This window comes from Crinia signifera, chromosome 2 (assembly GCF_055691185.1).
Source record: "Crinia signifera chromosome 2, ASM5569118v1, whole genome shotgun sequence".
Lineage (NCBI taxonomy): Eukaryota > Metazoa > Chordata > Amphibia > Anura > Myobatrachidae > Crinia > Crinia signifera.
The window spans coordinates 193,801,972-193,823,405 of record NC_139218.1 but is presented as its reverse complement, the minus strand read 5'-3'; the positions used below and the strand labels follow the sequence as shown (position 1 = coordinate 193,823,405).

General features: G+C 46.1%; 1 protein-coding gene and 1 long non-coding RNA gene across 6 annotated transcripts in view; one reads left to right on the top strand and one right to left on the bottom strand.

Annotated features, from left to right (window-relative positions):
• DLGAP3 (DLG associated protein 3) overlaps positions 1 to 21,434 on the top strand; it is a 385,428-nt gene that overhangs the window by 55,309 nt on the left and 308,685 nt on the right. The window lies entirely within an intron of this gene.
• On the bottom strand, positions 10,442 to 21,200 carry LOC146058944 (uncharacterized). Of its 2 annotated transcripts, XR_014470055.1 has the most exons (4): positions 21,143 to 21,196; positions 13,793 to 14,013; positions 11,552 to 11,630; positions 10,442 to 10,776 (listed from the first exon to the last, which is right to left on the bottom strand). It is a non-coding gene; the product is annotated as an uncharacterized LOC146058944 (long non-coding RNA). The 2 variants fall into 2 exon arrangements; XR_014470056.1 differs by lacking the exon at positions 13,793 to 14,013 and having other exon boundaries at positions 21,143 to 21,200.

The window sequence follows — 21,434 nt, the reverse complement described above, 5'->3', positions numbered from 1 at the left end:
GCAGTATTCGGTAGATTGGCTGGGCATATACTGCAGTAGTGTATGCCCAGCTTAACCCATGTTCTCATCATATCCCACATTGGTTATTGCAATTGTCTCCTTACTGGCCTTCCCCACTACAGACTCTCAGCACTACAATCCATTATTAATGCAGCTGCGAGGCTAATCTTCCTAGCCAGACGTCTGCAAAGCTACTCTGTCACTCCCTCCATTTGCTACCTGCATTCTATCGTACTCAATAAAAAATACTTTTGCTTGTACACAAGGCCATAAACCAAACTACACCAACATACATCTCTTCTCTTATCTTAAAATATCTCCATATTTGACCTCTTAGCTCCTCACAAGATCTACGTTTCTCAACCATACGCATTACTAGCTCCCATTCGCGATTTCAGGAATTTCTTTGGGCTACACCCACTCTGTGGAATGCCCTCCCACACACAATAAGACTCTCCTCCAGTCTCGAATCCTTCAAGCATTCCCTGAAAACTCACCTCTTCACACAAGCATATCAGATTCCTGAACCAGTCACATAACCTTCATATACCATTCCTATCCAATCACATCCCCAATGTACAGGCCACACATATACTATCTCTTTCTTTTTCAGGTACTTATATGTTACTTGGGCGCCCACTAAGCTAATTGCTTAGTTTTACGCGTACGCTCGCCACGCTTTGGAGCTCGATGGCTCGCTGCGCTCGCCACTCTATATAAAATCCACTCCATGCCGACATAGATAGTGGGGGTATGAGCGTACTTACTATAGTGGGCGCCCAACTAACATATTTTAACTAACCCTTTTTCACACTTTTCATCCTCCTGACCCCTGGCCAAACTGCTGGGTCACTATATCATACAGTAGACCAAGAACCTTTGCATTCTGGTGGTCTTCATGCAATCAAGAACACCTATCCTTGTGTATCAATGCCTATTTCCCTATAGATTGTAAGCTTGCGAGCAGGACCCTCCAACCTTTTTGACTATCTGTATATACCCAGTTTGTTGTATCACTGTCTCCATTTGTAAAACACAATGGAATATGCTGCGCTATATATATAAGAAAATAAATAAATAAATCTGCTGAGTAATGCCAAAAATCTGCTACAATCCTTGATATTTCTCTATGACTTCCCCTCTGGGTTCTCCCCAGTGCGAGAGATTAAAAGTTAAGGATGACCTATTTTTAAATTGTAATGTTGGTCTGTTTGTAAGCATGTTCTTCTTGCTGTAACAGGGCACAGTGTAATGCACTCATTTAACAGGAAGAGTCACTAGTCCTGTCTGCTTTTCCATGTATTCTGGATAATATGCTCCCGATAAGTGCCGCCAGCTGTGCAAAGTGCTGCTTTCTGATTTAAAGCATCCCACATTTACATACTTGGGCATAAAATATGTTTAAATAAAATGAATTGCTGCTTACTGTAATAAACTGTTCTTAGTAAGAAAGTTATCACAGTAAATGGGTAGGGATTCACTACATCCCTAATTTAAGATTCAAGAAATATTTTATAAAACTTAATCCAAACCCTTATTTGCATATTGCATTTGAATAGTTCATGTGGTTAAACTTATTTGCCATTTTAAATCATGTAAAATAAAATTTGAAGGAATTTAGCATTTTGTTGTGTGAAATTATACTGTAGCAAAGCTGAATTGTGTTGTTTTTAGCTAAGATCAGATTCTCAATTAGCCAATGGATTGGCCTTCTGGCTATTCCACTGATCAGTTTAATGATTGGTATGGTTTATGTATAAATGTGCATACCCACTTACCAATTGTCGGAATTCATACCTCCTTACTGTCCTGCTGTCCATGGTAACGTCTCTTTTTTTGTGGATGTTCCAGTGTCTCGTCCGGAGGTGGCAGTATCCGGTGGCGTGCGTGCAGAGGGAGGGGGGGGGGGGGCAGTTAGTAGTCTCCCCTGTCACCTGCTGAGCAACACTAAATAGATGCTGTGCGCATGGCCACTGCGTCTATTCCCGCAGCCAGAGGGACTGGTGGCATGGCTAGAAGCTCATAGAGGGATGGAAAAATGTGAGCTTTTATCCTAATGTATTATGAGCCTGATCTACACCATGATGGAGAAAAGGTATTGAGCAGCCTTTTCTGGAACTCTTGGGGGGAGTCTCGCAGTGGCTGCATAAAGTCATTTGCAACTGCTGGGACCAAAACATGGCCAGCCTCTGCCTGGCTTTGCAACTAGGCTGCACAGAGAGGGGACAGCCAGTAATGTTCGAGTGCTTCACTATGTATTGTGTCCTTACCCTGCATTGGGCTGCAGTCTGCCACCATGAGTTGTAGTTTTGCAAGGATTCGCAAAACTACAACCCACTCTGAATCACGACACATGTACATAAAGTTACTGACGCCGCTCATGGCCATTATCATCTGTTGTTTTTTTTCTTTTAATATAGCTCAAAATCATGAATAATAGACCTTAATGGCCTCTTAATAAGTAGACTAGTCACTAGTGCATTAAGTCAGCTTTGATGTCAACCTCATAATGGACATAATTGACCTTCAAACCTCACTTTGCTATTTGGATTTTCACCGCACTGCATGATATGTTGTTCTCTTGTAATATTTCATAATTATTAGTGACACTATTAATGCTTTATAGATTTTTTCCGTCACTGGTGAGAGCATCATTGAAGTTACCGTCACATGCAGCAGATTGGTTAGGTATATTACTGATCATAAGAACAGATTCTCAACAACATCGTAAAAGTTCAAGACAATGGGTGAAAGTCAATAGGATGAGAGATTCAGAAAGTGAGAGATCTGGTAAGAAATCTCCAGTTTGTTTAAAGCGGCAATCATTTACACTGCAAAATCAGTTGGATTTTGCAATGTAAATGATTGCCACTTTAAAAAAAACCTGGAGATTTCTTACCAAATCTGTCCCTTTCTGAATCTCTCATCCTATTAAATTTCACCCAATGTCTTGTGTTTTCGCTTTTATTATTTTTTGTTTAATGAAGATTCATTACAGAGTATATATAATAGGATTTTTTTTTTAAATACTTTTTATTGATTTTTGCAAATAAAATGACATAAATAGGAAGGAAGGCAAGGTGTAATATACAAAGAACATGGAAAGGGAACATCATCAAGATAAATCGACATGACATTCAAAAACCCTTCTAATCAATTAGCACATGTACCATTATAATAACATAAAAACAAAAATAAGGTGAAATGGTGAGGAAGAAGAAAAAGGAGAAAATGGGGGAAAAGGTAGCAGGAGAGCGTCGGGCAGTCAAGGCAATCAGTAATAGCACTTTCAGTTATACAAAATTATTGCACTAGATCGTTGTCAATGGCAGACCTGCATGAAAGTGTACAGTCCAAGACATCCATGTTTTAATAAAATGATCCGGGGCTATAATACGATTTCTGTTTTAGACCCTAAGCAATTCTGTCCCATTTCTTAACATTAACAGATGATTTTTCTGTTTATTAATAACCTCTTACTGGAACAACCATAGTAATATGACAGCGATTGACTCAGCTTACTAACTGAGCATATATAGCTATCAGTAAATATAGGCTGCCAGGGAGGGTTCTGAAGTAGGGATGGCCATCAACCATCGATGATTAGAAATCATCGATGGCTTATGGGCGATGTCGAATAGTTTTGCCATCGATGGGGGAGAACCACATGGTTTCCCACCATCGATGTCAAGCTTAAACAAAAAGTTTCGTTTTTGCTTTTTCCCCAAGGTGTTGGGACACGGAGCATAGCTCTGCCCCGGCACCCGCAAAGCCCCACCCCCACATTTTGATTGGCCTACAGACCAGTCAATCAAAGAAAATGGATGACCATCGATATGTAAAAACATCGATGGTCATCCATTGAATATTTATACACTATCGATGGTCAGTTGCACTTTTGCCATTGATCGATGGCAAAGGCAACGATGGCCATCCCTATTCTAAAGATCTCTTGCCCCCAAAACTATAGCCTTTAGGTAACAGTGGGTAACATCAAATGAAGAGGGATTGTCTATTGGGGCAAAGCTTTTCTGGGGTTTGGTATATGGGCTCAGATCACCATCCTATTTGGGAATAATACGGACATTGATCTGCAATACTGCTGAACATAGAAGATATCTTTGTTACTTTTTTCAATTAGATTTTAGCATCACAAAAAAATGCCTTGATCAGCATCAGTCTGGCTTCACAAGTAGTCCCTCAGTATTTTCATGTGTAGTCATATTCAATATCATTATGTATTTTATAGGTATGCACTGTTAAATATATATATATATATATATATATATATATATTATTATTACTAGGTATTTTATTTATTTTATTATACACCTACACAATGTGGCGTAGGTGTATAAATGCTGTACATCGCCTTTCTGCAGTACCTGACATCATTGTAAAATAATACGCTGAAGCGTCATGCTGCTCATGGATTATCTCCTTTGCTCAACCATGTTGACTAAGTGTGAAAGTAGCTTCCTTACATTTAGAACTCATTACCAGAGAGAAGAAAGCACAAGGAGTGAGACAGGATGAAATATTGATTGAAGAAGGGCCGCGGGTTCCTACTGTGCTCTCAATAATTCAACAAGACTTTAAAAATAAAACTGAAAGCTATTTTTGATTCTTTCCCCCATTTTCTTGTATTTTTCGGACGTGAGCTGAGGAGCCAGCTGGGTTTGTGGTAATTAAACAGATATTGGCAGGCTATATCCCATGATTCATTGTCCTTTGTTTTGAGGCTGCATTTAACCTTTATCTTGCCAGTGATGTATTTGAGACTCTTTACTAGCAGAATGCTTGCAGTGCTGCAGTGCACCTCATAATTCTATGTTGAATTGTGAAACACATTTTACAGTCCACAGATACTAGACACTTAGGGGGTGATTCTAATTGTATCGCTTCCCTGCGCGTTTGCACAGGGGAGCGCATAAGTATTTATGTGCATGTGCACACTGCCTATGCGAAATGCATGGAGAATTGATTATTTGCCGGCCGCTAGCACACAGCAGTGCAGGTGGCAGGCCGTCGTCACGCTCATGAGAATGCCCAGCATTTGCCTGCCCGCTTCCCGCAAAGGGGGCGCTCTCAGATGTAAGACACCAGAGAGGTGTCCCCCCAACTTACGAAAATCTCAAACTGGGTACACATTGAGCGGTATTCTATCCAGCTAGGCACATCGGCATATGGCTTACCTAGCGATATCGGCATATGTGCATCACCTAGCAAGTGACCAAGTGATCGCTAGTGACCTAATGCATAGTAATGAAGGACAGAACACTGAACGTACCAGCCTTTATTAACACGGTGCCTGTACTAGCAAGCCTCAGTGACTGGTTTTCCTTCTGATGTCGGAATAAATCCCCATCGCTCCATTGTGTACCCAGCTTTACACACATGCAATGTTATTTCAAACAGTGAGTCGAATGCAAGTGGTTTGTGGACATCCATGGCAGCCAGATTTACCATAAATTCAAGTATCAGTACATCATCATGCAGAAGGCTGCACATGCCACTGTTTTTCTGTCCAAAGCCACCCACCCTGTGCTGGGGAAAAGGTTCCATCTGAAACAGACTTTTGAGGTCTGCATGCCTCAAATAAGCAAGGAAGTCGGGCAACATGCCAGTGACACTCCCATATTACTCCAATGAGGGGCATTCAGTGGTGACTCCTACATGAGTGTAGAAGTGGTGCTGCTGCAAGCCACTATGCTGGCACCCCTCCCCACCGCTGCTGCTCACCCACTGATCAATGAAGATGACAAGCACCAGGACTGGCACATGCGCAGTATCTTCCTTGGTACTGCGCATGCACATACCCCCAGCTTCTATGGGCTGCTTCTGCTTCAGTCCTAGGAAGTCAAATCATGGTCCCGTCGCCCATAAAATGCAGATGACAGCACTTGAACCGGTGATTGCGCAGGATCGGCCTCGGTACAGCGCATGTGCGTACCCCAGGTTCTGTAGGTTGCTTCAGCTACAGGCCATAGAAGCCAAAAAGGCAGCCCTGGAGGGAGGGAACACCTCCCAATGGGACTGCATTGGGTGACTGGCAGGTCTGACTTCCAGTCTGTGAGACTGCACAGGCTTCACTACTTTGACAGATTTTACCAGTCCTGCAGCCCATATGTCAAAATCACCACTGGGTGCTGCCTTTCTGTACATCTGCATGTTATCCAACCAGTTACCATGCAGAAATGGCTGTCTCACTGGGGCAGGATGTACCAAGCAGTTGCGGTACATCCTGCCACACATTGCAGTCATACTAATCGTATACGTACGGAACTAACATATGCAATTAGTATCGCGAGCAGAAGGCGGGGGTGAGCGGGTCCCCAAGGCTCTCCCCCTGCTGCTGTGCCCGGTATCCTCCTGCTCAGATGGCTGCAGGGGCTGCCAGGCTCCTTCTCCCCTTCCCTGCAACCGGAAGAGGTACTGGGAGGAGGAGGTAACTGGCCGGGACAGGCCGGGCCTGATTCAGCCATTACTTCTTTGTACATTGTGGCTGTGCAGTAGTGTGCTAGTGAAACATGGTTTTGTAACCATGCTAATTGCTTCTTTTGTTTAATTTGCTCTTAAATCTAAAGCCTGAATGCATAAAAACTTTATTCAGTAATGGTCTGAATAAGCTATTCCTATAAATTTGAGTTGTCTACTGTAGTAGAAGGCAGCAGCCGGTACCATATGATAAAGCAAGTACAGTGCCAACAAGTTTGTTTTTAGTCAGCACTGTACCTGCAACTGTACCCTCTTGCTGCAAGCTGGCAGTTCTGCTTAATGCGGCAGCTGGTGAACTTTGACAGGTCATCAGAACTCGATTTTAAAATCAGCTGAACTGCCAAGCTGTCTAAAAACTTTCTGCACACTTCTGAATGATATTCCATACACTATGTACAATAAAAAGCATGTCAAATTAAAAAGAAAAATTCAATATAAATTGTGAAATGATGTAATATACCTTACATAAGGCTTGCCAACTCTACTGCAATTTTCTCCCACACAGCCTTTATTTAAGAGAAGAGAAAAATTTACAGTATTTAAGGCAGCACATACGGGTGTGGTATAACTCATAGATAATCGGGGTATTGACTCTCTGATGATATTCTGACAGTGGAAATATCGGCAGTTCAGTATTCAATCCACCTGCTACAGACCCGCCTCCCTATGGAGGCGAGTATGTATTGTCGGAAACGGCTGTGGATTGTCGGCCACGAACTTAATGACACTCAACAGTCGGAACATTGGATTCCGAATTTTCTAGTTACTGTCGGATCCGATGAAAAATGTCCCGGCTTCCGACTTTTCGAAACCTCAGCATGTGGACCCCAATTAGTGTGCTGCGGTTCCTCGCTTCGCTCATCATGCTCTTCAGGCCAGGTGTCTTGCTCTGCTAGCACTGTGCTCGGCACACTGTTACCAATCAGAGTACACGTGGTAAAGTATAACAAAAAAGTCCAAAGAATAAAGAATTTTTGGGGGAAAACTCATGTCGACAATCAACATGTCTACCTATTGCTTGGGTCGACCATTTAGACCATCTGGTGTTGACCTATTGGCTGTCTATCTTGACACTGTATGTCAGTTATCTTGATACAGTGCATGCACAGTGTCAGTACATAGAGTAAAGTAGAAATAGCTATTACTCTCCTGCTAATCACATCACCAGAACAGACTCCTATCAGAGACAGTGTCTTGCCAGCAGTGTTTCATTAATTAGCCAGGGTGATAAGGATAGATCTAATGACCTAAAACTTGGTTTATGACATAAATAGATAATGCCACTGTAAGTGCCACATTGTCTTGGTGGTAATTGGTTATTGAGATCTAATGAAATAAAGTTTTACAATTACTGATATGTGTTAAGTTCTCCCCGTAACAGTAGTCAAAAATATAGGTAATATCCAGGTGCAGTAAGTGAGAGAAACCAGATATTTTTTGTGGGAATCTGAAAGAGTATTACACGTGAATAGTACAGTATAAAAACTTAAACCAAGATTTTTCACTCAAAATACCCTGTTACAGACTTGTAGTGGAGGTTAACTGATGACATTTTATCACTGGACAGTAGAGAAAGGAGTATCCCGCACAGGACAAGAAACATATTGGATTAGCTTTATCAAACCAACAATCTCAAAATAATTTTTCTCTATTGAATGAGATCATTTATTTATTAGTGTTGGAGGTGCCCCCAGGAAATCGAATAATCAGATACTCACAAAAGAAAACAGTTGACCACAAAAGGCAACCAATCCGTTAACACAGAGATTTCTTGTGGAATGCACACCATTATGCAAAAGTGTGCCTCCCACAAGAAATGTCTGTTTTTCCTGCCCTTCTCTGCTTTAGGGAGATGGACAAGGGGATCAGGGGGTGCTGGGGGCAGCTTGGAGCAGAGTGGGCGGAGGGCTGCTACAGGCTTTAAAAGAACGGGGTGCGCGAGCATCTCGTGTGCGCGCGCCCCCTTCTGTCCTCTGGTGGAGGGTGGCGATTGGCGGTACAATCGCCAGGAGCAGCTCAATTGAGAGCTGCTTTATCTGTAGTTACCGGTAACTTTAGCTAAATAACTATACTGTATATTGTAATATGCATCATTACAGCTTCATTTTATTTTGCAGTAGACTAGTACTGTACTACTACTTACTTGTATCAGAAAAGGTTGTTTGTTTCTTTAATTATTTAAATTAACATTTTTAATAAAAAAAACAATTGTATCCTTAAATTTATATTTGCAGAACAAAATTACCTGCTGTGAAGGAAATAGCATTTTTGTTGCACTTGATACCTAGATTGCTAAACACATAGTGAAGGTTATTCAAAGTAGTCAAGAGAATGATAAATAAATGAAGTTTCACAGCGGCACTTCTCAGCTGATCGCATGCAAATCGCATGCAGTATTTGCATATGATTTGCATACCATTTGCACACGATTCGATCTGCATTGAGATTTAGCCCAGCCCCACTATCCACATCAGCCCAAAGCGTGACGAGCATAGCGAGCCCCATGAGGGGCCGCGGTGCGCGTCCTCCCGACCTGCTCATATCCCCACTATCCACGTGGGCGTGGAGTTGATTGTATAAAGTGTGGAGAGCGCAGGGAGCCCCACGAGGGGACGCGTAAAATGAGGCCAAAGCGTGGCGAGCGTAGCGAACCCCATGAGGGGCCGCAGAATACACGTCAAGTAATCCATGTCCCCTCGCGGGGCTCGCTGCGATCGCCACGCTTCAGGCTCGTTCTACTCATCCCCTCACGGGGCTTGCTACACTCGCCACGCTTCTGGCTCGGTGGCTCGCTGTGCTCACCACACTTTATTAAAGTCTTTATAAAGTCAACTCCATGCCAACGTGGATAGTGGGGATATGAACAGGTCGCTAGGACGTGTACAGCGTCCCCTCGCGGGGCTCGCTGCCCTCGCCATGCTTCGGGCTGATGTGGATAGTGAGGGTGTGCTAAATTGCATCGAATCGTATGCAAATTGTAGGAAAGTGACTAAAACTAAAATTTAAAATCCATGACTAAATTAATACTGCGATTAGCAAACCACTATTCCACCCTTTATAAAGGCCCCCATACACTATGTGATATGTGATATGTGCCCGATTTCATCCGATTCCGGCGGATCGGGCCAAACAATTGTATGAAATTGGCCCCAATCGCACATGTATGACATCCGATACGATCAGATGTGCGGTCCCGTGCACAATGGACTGGAGTCGGAGGTCTGACGGGCTGCCCATAAGATAACTCGTATGTGCACCCGACAGCGACACATCATTTTTAGCACCTCTGATGTATCACATCTGATGTGGTCCGATACTAGATGTGTGCCGGTGTTGCCAGACTCCTGGCACACACCTATCTGCAGAGCTCTGCTGGTAAAAGAGAGAAGGGCTCCAACACATTGCTGCTGCCATACAACTAAGAGTTATCTGTAATTTCTGCACATGCACTGTATCTCTCAGTTTTCATGCACCATTTTTGCAGCATTACAGCATAGGACCCCACTAATGGTTAGCATAGGAACTGCATACCTCCCAACTGTCCCAATTACAATGGGAAAGTCCCGCTAAATAGACACTGTACCGCTGACCCACCCGCATTTCACCGTGTCTCACAGGCAGGGGGAACAGTTGGGGGAGACAATGATTACTGAATGCATGGCATCTATCAGTGCAGGGAGGGGAGCTAGGGGCTGCCCAGCTGCTAAGGGTGTTCTTGGCGCTCTTTTCTGGCCAGGTGCACTTCTGGCGTAGCAGGTCCTGGTTTGCAGAACACTAAAGTTGGGAGGTATGGACTTGGGTCCCTAAATGTTGCTCTTATGTGAAGGAACATAGAGGCATTGTCTAAACCCCCTCAAAGTTAGAAAAAACCCTTTAATGCATCTATGCAATCTGTTAGCTCAGGTAAGGAATACACCACCACTATGAAGCACAAGGCATCATCTTGTTTAATATTATTTCAGAAAAGGGCCATCAGGCTTGCACTGCAGTACAATGAACAGGGTACTGATACTGGACTAACTCAACATACTTTCACTTCTGTCTCGCTGAGCCCTTGCAGTCAATTATTTAAGATTCTCTCTGCCTGCTTTCTATTTATCATTCATTATTTATGGTCTCTGTAGGCAGATAATTCACTTTTTGTGAAGACTGCATCATTTTAAAATGTCAGCTTTTCATGGCCACTGAAACCCATACAGCAATTTGAAAGTTGTCGAGGACATGGCAAAATCGATCTATTTGGATAAAATGTATTTGACGACAAACATAGTACATGATCTGCAAGAGTAAAGGAACACAATAATAATTAATAAAAGTAATAAAATAGACACATACTGTACACAATTCAGTCTGTACTAGGGATGCCAATCCCGGGGCATTTTTTCAATCCCGGATTCCTGGATTGAAAAATGCTCAATCTCGGGATTCTCGGGATCCCGGGATTGGCATCCCTAAAAGAAAAACACACCCAGACATCAACGCAGTGCTGCTCTCTGCCCTGCTCCCGCCTGCCTATGTAAGTAAATCTGTGGTGCGGTACCTGGCACCCCCTGCAGCGCTGCTCTGCTCTGCTCCCGGCTGCCTTGCACCTGCATGCATGGGCGTGCAGGTGCAAGGCAGCCGGGAGCGGAGCAGAGCAGCGCTGCAGGGGGTGCCTGGTACCGCAAAAGCAGGCAGAAGTAGGTATGCATCTCTACCTGCATTTGCAATGCTATTAGTTTGCATATCCTAAACGTTGTGACCAGCTTATCATATGCGATCCATGCTGAATCAGGCCCTATAGCATAATTGCTAGAGTACTGTAGATGACATTACAACCTATGGAATAGTTTGCTGCTTACAGCAGTGAAACAAATCTGTTTCCTAGCTGTAAACACCCAGCTCTGTTCTTGGCTTCCTACTGTGATCTCAGTGTTTTCTGGGGATTACAGCGGAAGCATGCACGGTTTACACGTGTGACGTGTGTCAGCGCTGATCTGTGTTCCCCCGCATCCCCCAGAACCAAGTACCAACAGCAACCAGCAGCGTAGCTCAGGCCCACGTCCTTACTCACCATTAATTGTTGTCAGTTGCCGAGGAAACCATTCGTTACGGAAAGACCCTGCTTACCCTTCTCCTATCTGCTTGGCTTTCTAGAAGACAGGAGAGGGATATAATAAAAGCTCATAATACATGTAACTACAACTTTCAGCCCTTGTTAGCAAACTTTTTAAGATTAAGGTTGCAATTTATATTAAAGTATGTAGTTAATTATGATGTATACTAATCGCTAGCCATTTGATGTAATGTATTTTATAATACACTTTATTTTTAGCTAATAATTAATTCTGTTGGAAGTGTTAGGTGGGGTAAAGGCAAAGACCGATTGTGTACAACAATTTTTTTTTACCTGGGATTGTGGAGCAATATTATGGAATGAGATAAATCGGGGAACCAATAACCTATGGCTCTGCGAACATATCCCAGAACCCTGATAATGGCTCATTTACCTCACAGTAAAAATGGGCAGTAGTTGGATACTCCTCATACAGTTAGTCTCAATATGCGACACAGCGACAGATGCTTGGTGTGAGTCAGGTGTCCTGTAACTCAAATAGCGCTGGGCATCTTTTTTGGTGAAAATGCATCTAAGAGGTAACGCGTTGTGCCTAGAATGCACTAAGCCTCCATAGGCAGCAAATGCATCTTAGTCGTAGAGTGATGCACCAGGAGACTGTATATCTGTACGGGAATGAGTCTGTATTTGAAACAGAACTGAACTTGAGCCCTGATTCAGGTTGGCTCGGTAAGCTGCGAGCATCCTGAGACACCGCCCGGCCGAATACCGCCCCCCTCCCCCCACGCCTCTGAATCCCCTCGTAGTATGTGAGGGGATGTGTACGAGAACACATCCCCTCACATGCCTCAGCTAGCAGGAGAAACCATTCGATGGTCACCGACCTTAGAATGATTTCTCTAGCCTTCGCAAATAACAGTCAGTGAAAGCTGACTTTTATTTACAAACGGTGCGACAAAGATAGGGTGGTTAGCTGATGTCCTGTGACGTCAGTCACCCGCCCCCTACAGGCATCATCTCACCTGTGTACCCATGGAAATGCCCAGTGTTTTCATGGGGACGCACATAAAACGCTGGGTGTTCCCATGGTCCAGCACTGTCTCCGCCCCCCTCCCCACAACGAACGGCCAGGCGAGTGTCTAACTCGCCAAAGCCGTTCATTGCCGGGTTCTGCACATGCGTAAAATACACATTGGGGCGGGGCCGAATCTGCCCCATTCCGAGTGAACCTGAATTAGTGCCATGGTGTGGAAAAAAATCGTAGCCGCTACATTGTAGCCATGGGCGTAACTAGAACATTCAGGGCCCCATAGCAAAATCTTTAAAGGGCCCTTCCATTACAATACCCCTAAATAGAGCAGGAGAGAGAGGGAGGGGAGTGAGAGACAAAGAGGGTATCAGGTGGAGAGAGAGATAGAGGAGTGAGAAAGGGAAAGGGGGGGGGGGTTCAGGAAGAAAGAGGGTATTTCATGGGAAAAGAGTAAGAGTAAGAAAGAGATGGGGTGTTGAGAGAGAGAGAGAGAGGACATCAAGGAAACAGAGAGGGTGTCAAAGAGAGTGGGGGAAGGAGCAAGGGAGAAAGGGAGAGATGTGAGAGAGAGTGCATAAGGGACAGAGAGAGAAAGAGAGGGGCTCAAGAAAATCAGGTCAAAAGAAGGAGAGCGGGAAAATAAGAGAGTGAGGGACAGAGACAGTGCGAGAGAGACAAAGTCGGAGAGAGAGAGACAGTGTTGAGGAGGGAGAGTGTTAGGCTGAGAGAGAGACAAAGTCGGGGAGGGAGAGTTGGGAAGAGAAAGAGTCAGACAGGGGGCGGCCATATATAGTCCAACAGAGCACCATATAGAGGACAGTATATAGAGGACATAGGTGGACAGACATAGAAACAGACGGACAGATGGGTGGGAATGGGGTCTCACCCTACATACAATGTCTCCCTCATACATTCATCCATACATTAACTCCCTATACATACTGTATATGCATGAAATGATCACCCCAAAAGTGCTACAATGTCTGGGGAACACGGGCAGATTACCATGGCAAACAGTACCCCCCCCCACACACACACACACACAAACTCAAATAGGGTCTATGGCAGAAAGCAACCCCACTACCCTTTCCCCCCAGAGTACTCCCCTAAGATGGTTCATGGCACTCAGCAACCACCCTCCCACACACAAAAGGGGCCATGGCAGACAGTAACCCCCCTCTCTGGCCACCACCTCCCTGCGCACTTACTTCACCGCTGCTGATGTCAGGTCCTTGGTGCTGCTGGTGGTGGGGCCATGTAGCTGGGGGGTGAACTGTAGTTACTGGTGGTTCTGTGGTGCCGCTCAGCATTGATTTTGCTAAGGGCCGCATGCTCCTGTCTCTACCTTTGGGAGGAACGGTTGTAAGCAGACAGATGCTGTGTGTATCCTACTGCCGCTGCAGTCTCTGCTGGCCGTGGCGGGGAGGAACTGCAAGAGACAGGGCAGTGCCTCTTCAGTCTCCTTGTGGCAGACAAGGCAGTGCCTCTTCTAGTGGCTAAGGCCCGGCACACTTGCCTTCCCCGCAGTGGTGGCAAAAAAACAAACAAACAAGTGCTCCCCCTTCACCCTCTATAGTTACACCACTGATTGTAGCAGTTCATGCACAGAGACTCATTCACACACAGTCATACAAGTATGACATGTACAACTAATCAACACAGTCTACTAGTGGATCCCAGTTGCCTACATTGCAACTAAGGCACATTTTTTTGTCAAACAAGATGCAAAAAATATGCCCAACGCTATTGGAGTCCCATAGCGCTGTTTGGCGTGACTGCAGCAAAGATGTATGAGGACACATCTGTAGACAATTGAAATGTCAGATGCTCTCAAGATTCATTAAAACTGTAAGTACGTAGGAGTAAGAATAATTTAGGGTAAAAATATGTTTTATTTTATGAAAAGGGTTGATCTTAATTGTTAGGAAGATGGATATTAGATGTGTTAAGAGGTGTGTTCATGGTAATTATGTTTAGACTTTCGTGATTTGGCAGCTGACCTTAAATACATTTTACAACCGCAGTAATATATGGAGACTTTTGCATAGAACACAAAGGTTACCAGTGGGTGGAACATAAATTAAAATTGTGATACCTGTGCATTCATTTTAAAAGTGATCAGTTGCAGATCTGAACTATCACAGTTTATTTTTCATACACTAAATTCAGAATACCTCCCAATTGTCCCGCTTTTTGCGGGACTGTCCCTTTTTTGGGGGGCCGGCAGTGTCCTGTGGTGGTGGGGAAGTTGGGAGTCCCCCTGTTTGGTGCTGCAGAGCGGGGAATAGATGCTGTGTGCATGCACACAGCATCTATTAATAGAGGCAGAGGGGCTGGGGGCATGGCCAGCAGCTTACACAGCGCTAGCCATGCCCCCAGTAGTGACAAAAAATGGGGATGTGGCTTGTGGCAGTGCCAACCCTGCAAGAACACGCCTCCTATTACATAGGCCATACACGGATGTAGATGTTGGGAAGCATGCATTCAGTACAACAAAATTACAGAGCTAGCCCTAACCAATTTGATGCCCTAAGCAATATTTTGGTTGGTGCACCCTAGTACCGGCACTAGTTCTGCTTCTGACCCAGCGCAGAACCCATCATCACAGCAGATGCCAGTAGCACCCATCTCCCATAGCAATCTTCATTTAGGTTTCCTTTGTCATTAATTTTGGCGACCTCAGAAACTGTGATGTTACACCCGCAATGCTTGGTCACTGCCCCCCGTCATCACAGACACTGGGGGAGAAATGTAATAGGATGAGAGATTCAGAAAGTGAGAGATTTGGTAAGAAATCTCCAGTTTTTTTTAAAGTGACAATCATTGCGATTTGGGCTCTTTTCATGCGATTACAGCGTTCAATTACATGAAAAGCATGTGATTGACAGCGGGTCCAATGCTAATTTTGGTCCTATGCTTGGTTGGATAGCATCTGACGGGCAGACTTGGATGGGATTGCATGCAATATATCATATGAGAAAGGTCCGCATAACAGCAATTGATCCTGCCTCTCAAGGTAGGCTTGTGGTTGACCTCTCCACCCAGCTAAGTCGCCATTGTTTATGGGGGCTTTTATTGTATGCATAGCTAGGTGTGTGCCAGGGGTCGTAAATCCATCTCAGTCACCCAGAGGTGACGGCTTTACTGCATCAGGTGCTCTCCCACATCCTCCTACGAGGCTCACTGTCATCTCTGTGCCCCTTATGAGCCTCCATCTCCTGCCCCGTGTCCTTGTGTCCGTGCTCGGAGTGGGTGGGGGAAAGGAAGGGGGAGAAGGCTGAGTGACAGTTACCCTGGGAAAAAAGGAAGGGGGAGAAGACTGAGTGACAGGTACCCTGGGAACCGGCGATCCCCGCTGGAGGGATGCAGAGCTGTGGTGATGTGATCTCCCCCAACAGCAGGAGAGGGCCAGGTTAGTAGTCAATACACCCCTCCCCACAGCCTAACAATAGCCCCCTAACCCATCCCATACCCCTACTCCTGCAGCCTAACCCTAAAAATACCCCCCATCATCATAGCCATGTGTCCATCCCAACTGCAGCATAACTCTAACCATACACCTCCCTCCTCTTTTGTGGCCACACCCCTTCCCCATGAAGCCACTCCCCTATATGTTTGGCTTGAGCACCCACCAGCAAAAACATAAATCGGCACCTATGCTTCTGGTATACAGCCAATTAACTACAGGTGCGCAGCAGAGCTCCATTGCAAGAGCAGTGGTCACACTTGGTTCCGCCTGTGAACCACACAGGTGCTGCTTTACATGCAGGTGCTTATAGCTCGGAGGCTGAAGCCTCCATTGCCTCAGGGAATTATGCTCCTGGTGTGTGCTAGTACACAAGGTAGGCTGAAACTGGCATTTGCAGATTCTCACCTGCTACTCCAGCTAAAGACATTAGCAACAGTGTCTACCTCTAAATCTGGCCCAAGTATGCCAGCTAGTGTGTTTTGCACCCCCTGGGCAGAGTACTGTCATGTACAGTACAATCTATTTGCAGCAGTATATTGGTGAATATAGAAAAAGTGAAATAAAATAACTAAACTCTAGGAAAAATGTTAAATCCAGGAATGTAAAGTCCCACTTTAAATAATGATTTTGAAGAAATGCTTTTTGATACTTAGAATTAGTTATTGCACCTATTTCCATGTATCAATCTCCCCACGTCTCTCTCCTGTGTTTGTATTCACATTCAGGCTCCACTTCATTTATATACAGCTTTGTGTTCCCAAATTAGCTTCATTCACCGAGGCTGTCTGGCTCCTGCTAGCTCTCCTGACACATCCCCCTTCCCTCTCGTTCTCATTAACTTTTATTCTTCCTGGCCCGTGTAACTGAAGCTTAGCGTTAGCAGGAGAAATGTAACATTTATTAAGTAGATTTTTATCTATTATGGCCAGCAAGTTTGTGGTTTACAAATCCAATATACAGAATTGCCTTTTATCACACCGGTACTTGTATAGTTTCACGACCAGGGGCGGGCTGGGCCGGGGGGCAGAGTGCCATATGCCCCCCGGGCCGCTTACCCACCCACTGGCTGCGGGCCGTGCTGCGGCTGGATCAGCTTCTCCAGCCCTCCTGCACTGGCCGCGGCTTACAGAACACGGCCGCGGCTACAGGAAAATGGCCGCCGGCCCCCTGCACTGAGGACATGTTCTCAGTGCAGGAGGCCGGCGGCCATTTTCCTGTAGCCGCGGCCGTGTTCTGGAAGCCGCGGCCAGCGCAGGAGGGCTGGAGAAGCTGATCCAGCCGCAGCACGGCCCGCAGCTAGCGAGTGGGTAAGCGCTCTCCCCCCCCCCCCTCCCTCACCCCAGCATATGTGTTTCTGTCACTGTGGGGGCATATCTGGCACTGTGTGGGGGCATATCTGGCACTGTGTGGGGGGCATATCTGGCACTGTGTGGGGGCATATCTGGCACTGTGTGGGGGCATATGTGTATCTGGCACTGTGGGGGGCATATCTGGCACTGTGGGGGCATATATGTATTTGGCACTGTGGGGGCATATGTGTATCTGGCACAGTGGGGCATATGTGTATTTGGCACTGTGGGGGCATATGTGTATCTGGCACTGTGGGGGCATATGTGTATTTGGCACTGTGGGGGCATATGTGTATCTGGCACTGTGGGGCATATGTGTATTTGGCACTGTGGGGGCATATCTGGCACTGTGGGGGCATATGTGTATCTGGCACTGTGGGGGCATATGTGTATCTGGCACTGTGGGGACATATGTGTATCTGGCACTGTGGGGGCATATGTGTCTGGCACTGTGGGGGCATATGTGTATTTGGCACTGTGGGGGCATATGTGTCTCTGGCACTGTGGGGGCATATGTGTCTCTGGCACTGTGGGGGCATATCTGGCACTGTGGGGGCATATGTGTCTTTGGCACTGTGGGGGAATATGTGTCTCTGGCACTGAGGGGGCATATGTGTCTCTGGCACTGTGGGGGCATATGTGTCTCTGGCACTGTGGGGGCATATCTGGCACTGTGGGGGCATATGTGTCTTTGGCACTGTGGGGGAATATGTGTCTCTGGCACTGTGGGGGCATATGTGTCTCTGGCACTCTGGGGGCATATCTGGCACTGTGGAGGAATATGCGTATTTGGCACTGTGGCAGAATATCTGGCACTGTGGCGGCATTTGTGTCTGGCACTGTGGGGGCATATGTGTATTTGGTACTGTGGCGGAATATCTTGCACTGTGGGGGCATATCTGGCACTGTGGACATCACATTGTGCGGTGTAATGGGCATCATGGTATGGGGCGTAATGGACATTACGGTGTGGGGAGCATTGGGTAATTGCCATCACAGTATGGGGTGTAATGGGCATCAAGGTGTGCAGCATAATGTGTAATTAGCATCACAGTGTGCGGTGTATTGAGTAATTAGCATCGCAGTGTTGGGCGTAATGTGTAACTGGCATCATGGTGTTCAGCATAATGTGTAATTGGCATTACGGCATGTGGCTTTATGTGTAATGGGTATTACAAGGTTCGCTAAAATGTGCAATCTGCAGGTACACAATACAATCATGGTACAGGCAACGCCCCTTATGATAGGCCACGCCCCTAATTTTTCGGCGCGCAAAAGCATTCCTTCCAGCGGTGACTTGGCTGATTATGGGCCAGTGCTCTGGACTTGCCCCCTAGGCTAAAAGTTGCCAGCCAGCCCCTGTTCACGACGGCAGTTACGTAGTCAGCGTAGCGTCCCTGTCAAAATCAGCGTAGTGTTCCCGCGGCCAGCCGTGGAGTTGATGTCATAAAATGTGGCATGCACAACGAGCCACCGAGCTTGAAGCGCAGTGAGCCCTGCGAGGGGATGCAGAATCCACGTCCCCTCACAGGGGACGCTGTGCTCACCACACTTCAGGCTGGCGTGGATAGTGGGGGTTTGAAATTAAGGAATTTGCCAGTATGTAACATGGAACACTGGCAAATGCGTCCTTATTGTGCATGAGACCCTGACACAATAATTACTGACACACACAAGCGTCTGAGATGCTCCTGCGTCTCAGACAGATGGATCGCCTCTCCGCTGGCGCCCGCATGATCCCCTCTCTGCCGGCGTCCGCCAGAGCAGGGGATCTGGCGGTTACCGACGCTGTGTGAGAGGCGCTCACTAGGCTTGCCAGGGATGCCGGGGACAGAGCTACAGCTCCCAGTGACAGTATGGTGACTAGCTGCCTGATGGGGACACTATGCTGACTACGCAGCACTGCCGCGGAGTCACTACGCTGACTACGCTAGGCAGCCATTGGGCTACTCTGACAACGTAGCTTAGCCTACACTGAAATTGTAGTGTAGACTGCCGCCGTAAATCTACACAAGCACCATCACAGCAACTCTGATGCAGGGGAAGCCCATAGTTGTCGACTTTTCTGCTGCCCTCTCCGGGACAGGGCAGTAAGCTAACTGAAGTAGGGGGGGCATCACTGGGAGGGGGAAAGGGGCGATCCAGGGGCGGAGTCACAGACAGGCTGCACTATTGGGGGTGTGTCTAGTGTGATTGCATCATTTTAGCCCCGCTCCCGCAGTGCAATGCCTGTATTTCAGGCAATGCCTGTATTTGCAATCGCGTCATTTGACCCGCGGACCCCCCGCCGGGAGGGGCGTTCGCGGGAGATGAAGGGAAATGGGATTTCCCCCCTTTCCAGGGGCCTGGGAGAGGGACCCGATTTCTGGGACCCTCTCGGCCATTCCGGGGGGGTAGGCAACCTTGGTGAAGCCACTACAAAAACGTGTTTGTGGACTAATCTGTAGCAAATGTTCTAGGTCCCAGTTCTGAATATGATTCTGGCTAAATGAAAATAATACTCAGAATAACATATAAAAAATGTATTGTTGTACTATCCCTGTTTACAGCCATCTCCTGTTATTGATCTGAAATCACAAGGAGATCTTTGCTGATTGGTTGCAATTGGTTGCAATGTCTACACTTTGTCTCTCACTAGGGCAAATGTATTAAGCCTGGTAAAGGGATAAAGCACCAGCCAGGCTGCTATGCGGCAATCCAAACATACGCGGCTGCACCACAGTCGCTGGGTCCAACCAGGATGGTGGGACAATCGGATTTCAACACATACATTCAAATTTATGTGTATTCTACACTTGAAATCCGGTCAGCAGTGGCTGGATCTTGTTCTGCAGGATTCGGGTAGGTTTGAAATATGACAATTAGGAGCTGATTGGCTGCTGTTTTACCACCTTCCACTGTATCATCCCTTTAGCACTTTACCAGGCTTTATGCTTCTGCCCCACTAAAGGCCCACATACATCGAGGCGATTTCGTTAAATCGGACCAAATCGCCTCTCCCTGACGACTAGGTGGTCAGACCGGCTGGCCGTCCGACCACCCGTTCTGGGGCGGGCGGGAAGCAGGGACGCTTGCGATCCATCACAACGGATCGCATGTGTCCCTGCCGCCGGGACCTTTCTTCGTGGTGTGTCCGTACACTGCTGCGAGACGTCACAGGCAGTGTATGGGCACCTTGAGTCTTGATACAGCTCCCTCCTGATTTTGTCTATCCATTGCTGTCTACCTATCGTGTTTTGTGAATCCTAAAGCATTACTGTAAGCTATGTGCCTTGCAGAATGATGTATCCAGTCTTCGTCAGCTTACCAAAGAAGCAATTACTTCTCCTCGCTACTTTTCCCCCCCAGATCTGCCCCTTTCCCTTGTGTTTCTGTCTATTTCAATTCTTTTCTTGCTCTCTCTATGTGCCTGTGCTTTTCTGTGTCCCCTGACATCATCTTTGCCTTTTTAATATTTTTCTATTGTAAATCGTGTTGCCTAGCACTTTACAAGAACTTGTCTTTTAACTGTTATATAATTTCCCAGAATTCCAGTCTTTATCCTCTTTATATTGACTTATATTACCTAGCCTTGTATATCCCCAATGTTTCTTACACACCTCTAGCTTCACACCACATTTGTATTATGTATCTCCAGTTTATATTTTCAATTTCTATGTCAACAATTCCCATCTACAACTTAATCTCTCAGTTTTTAATCATGATTCTGAATCTCTTCTGCTCTTGTAAGACCCTTGTACCTCCCAGATCTCCTCTTTCCCATCATGCCTGTCTACCATCTCTGTGCATCTTCTCCCACCGCTGCCTTGTTCTGTCTGTATCCTAGCAACGCATCTGCACATCTGCAGCAGTAGAGGGATTCTCTGCTACCTGCTGCCCCTTCGCTGCTTCAGGATCATCACTGTTGCTGTTTCTTAAGCCTCTTTACAAATGGGATGCTAAGCTACCTGTGCTAAGCTCAATTAACCCTTCAAAGTCTCAGCAGACACACATCTTGCAAGCCCAGGAATTCATATTTATGTTTGTATTGAA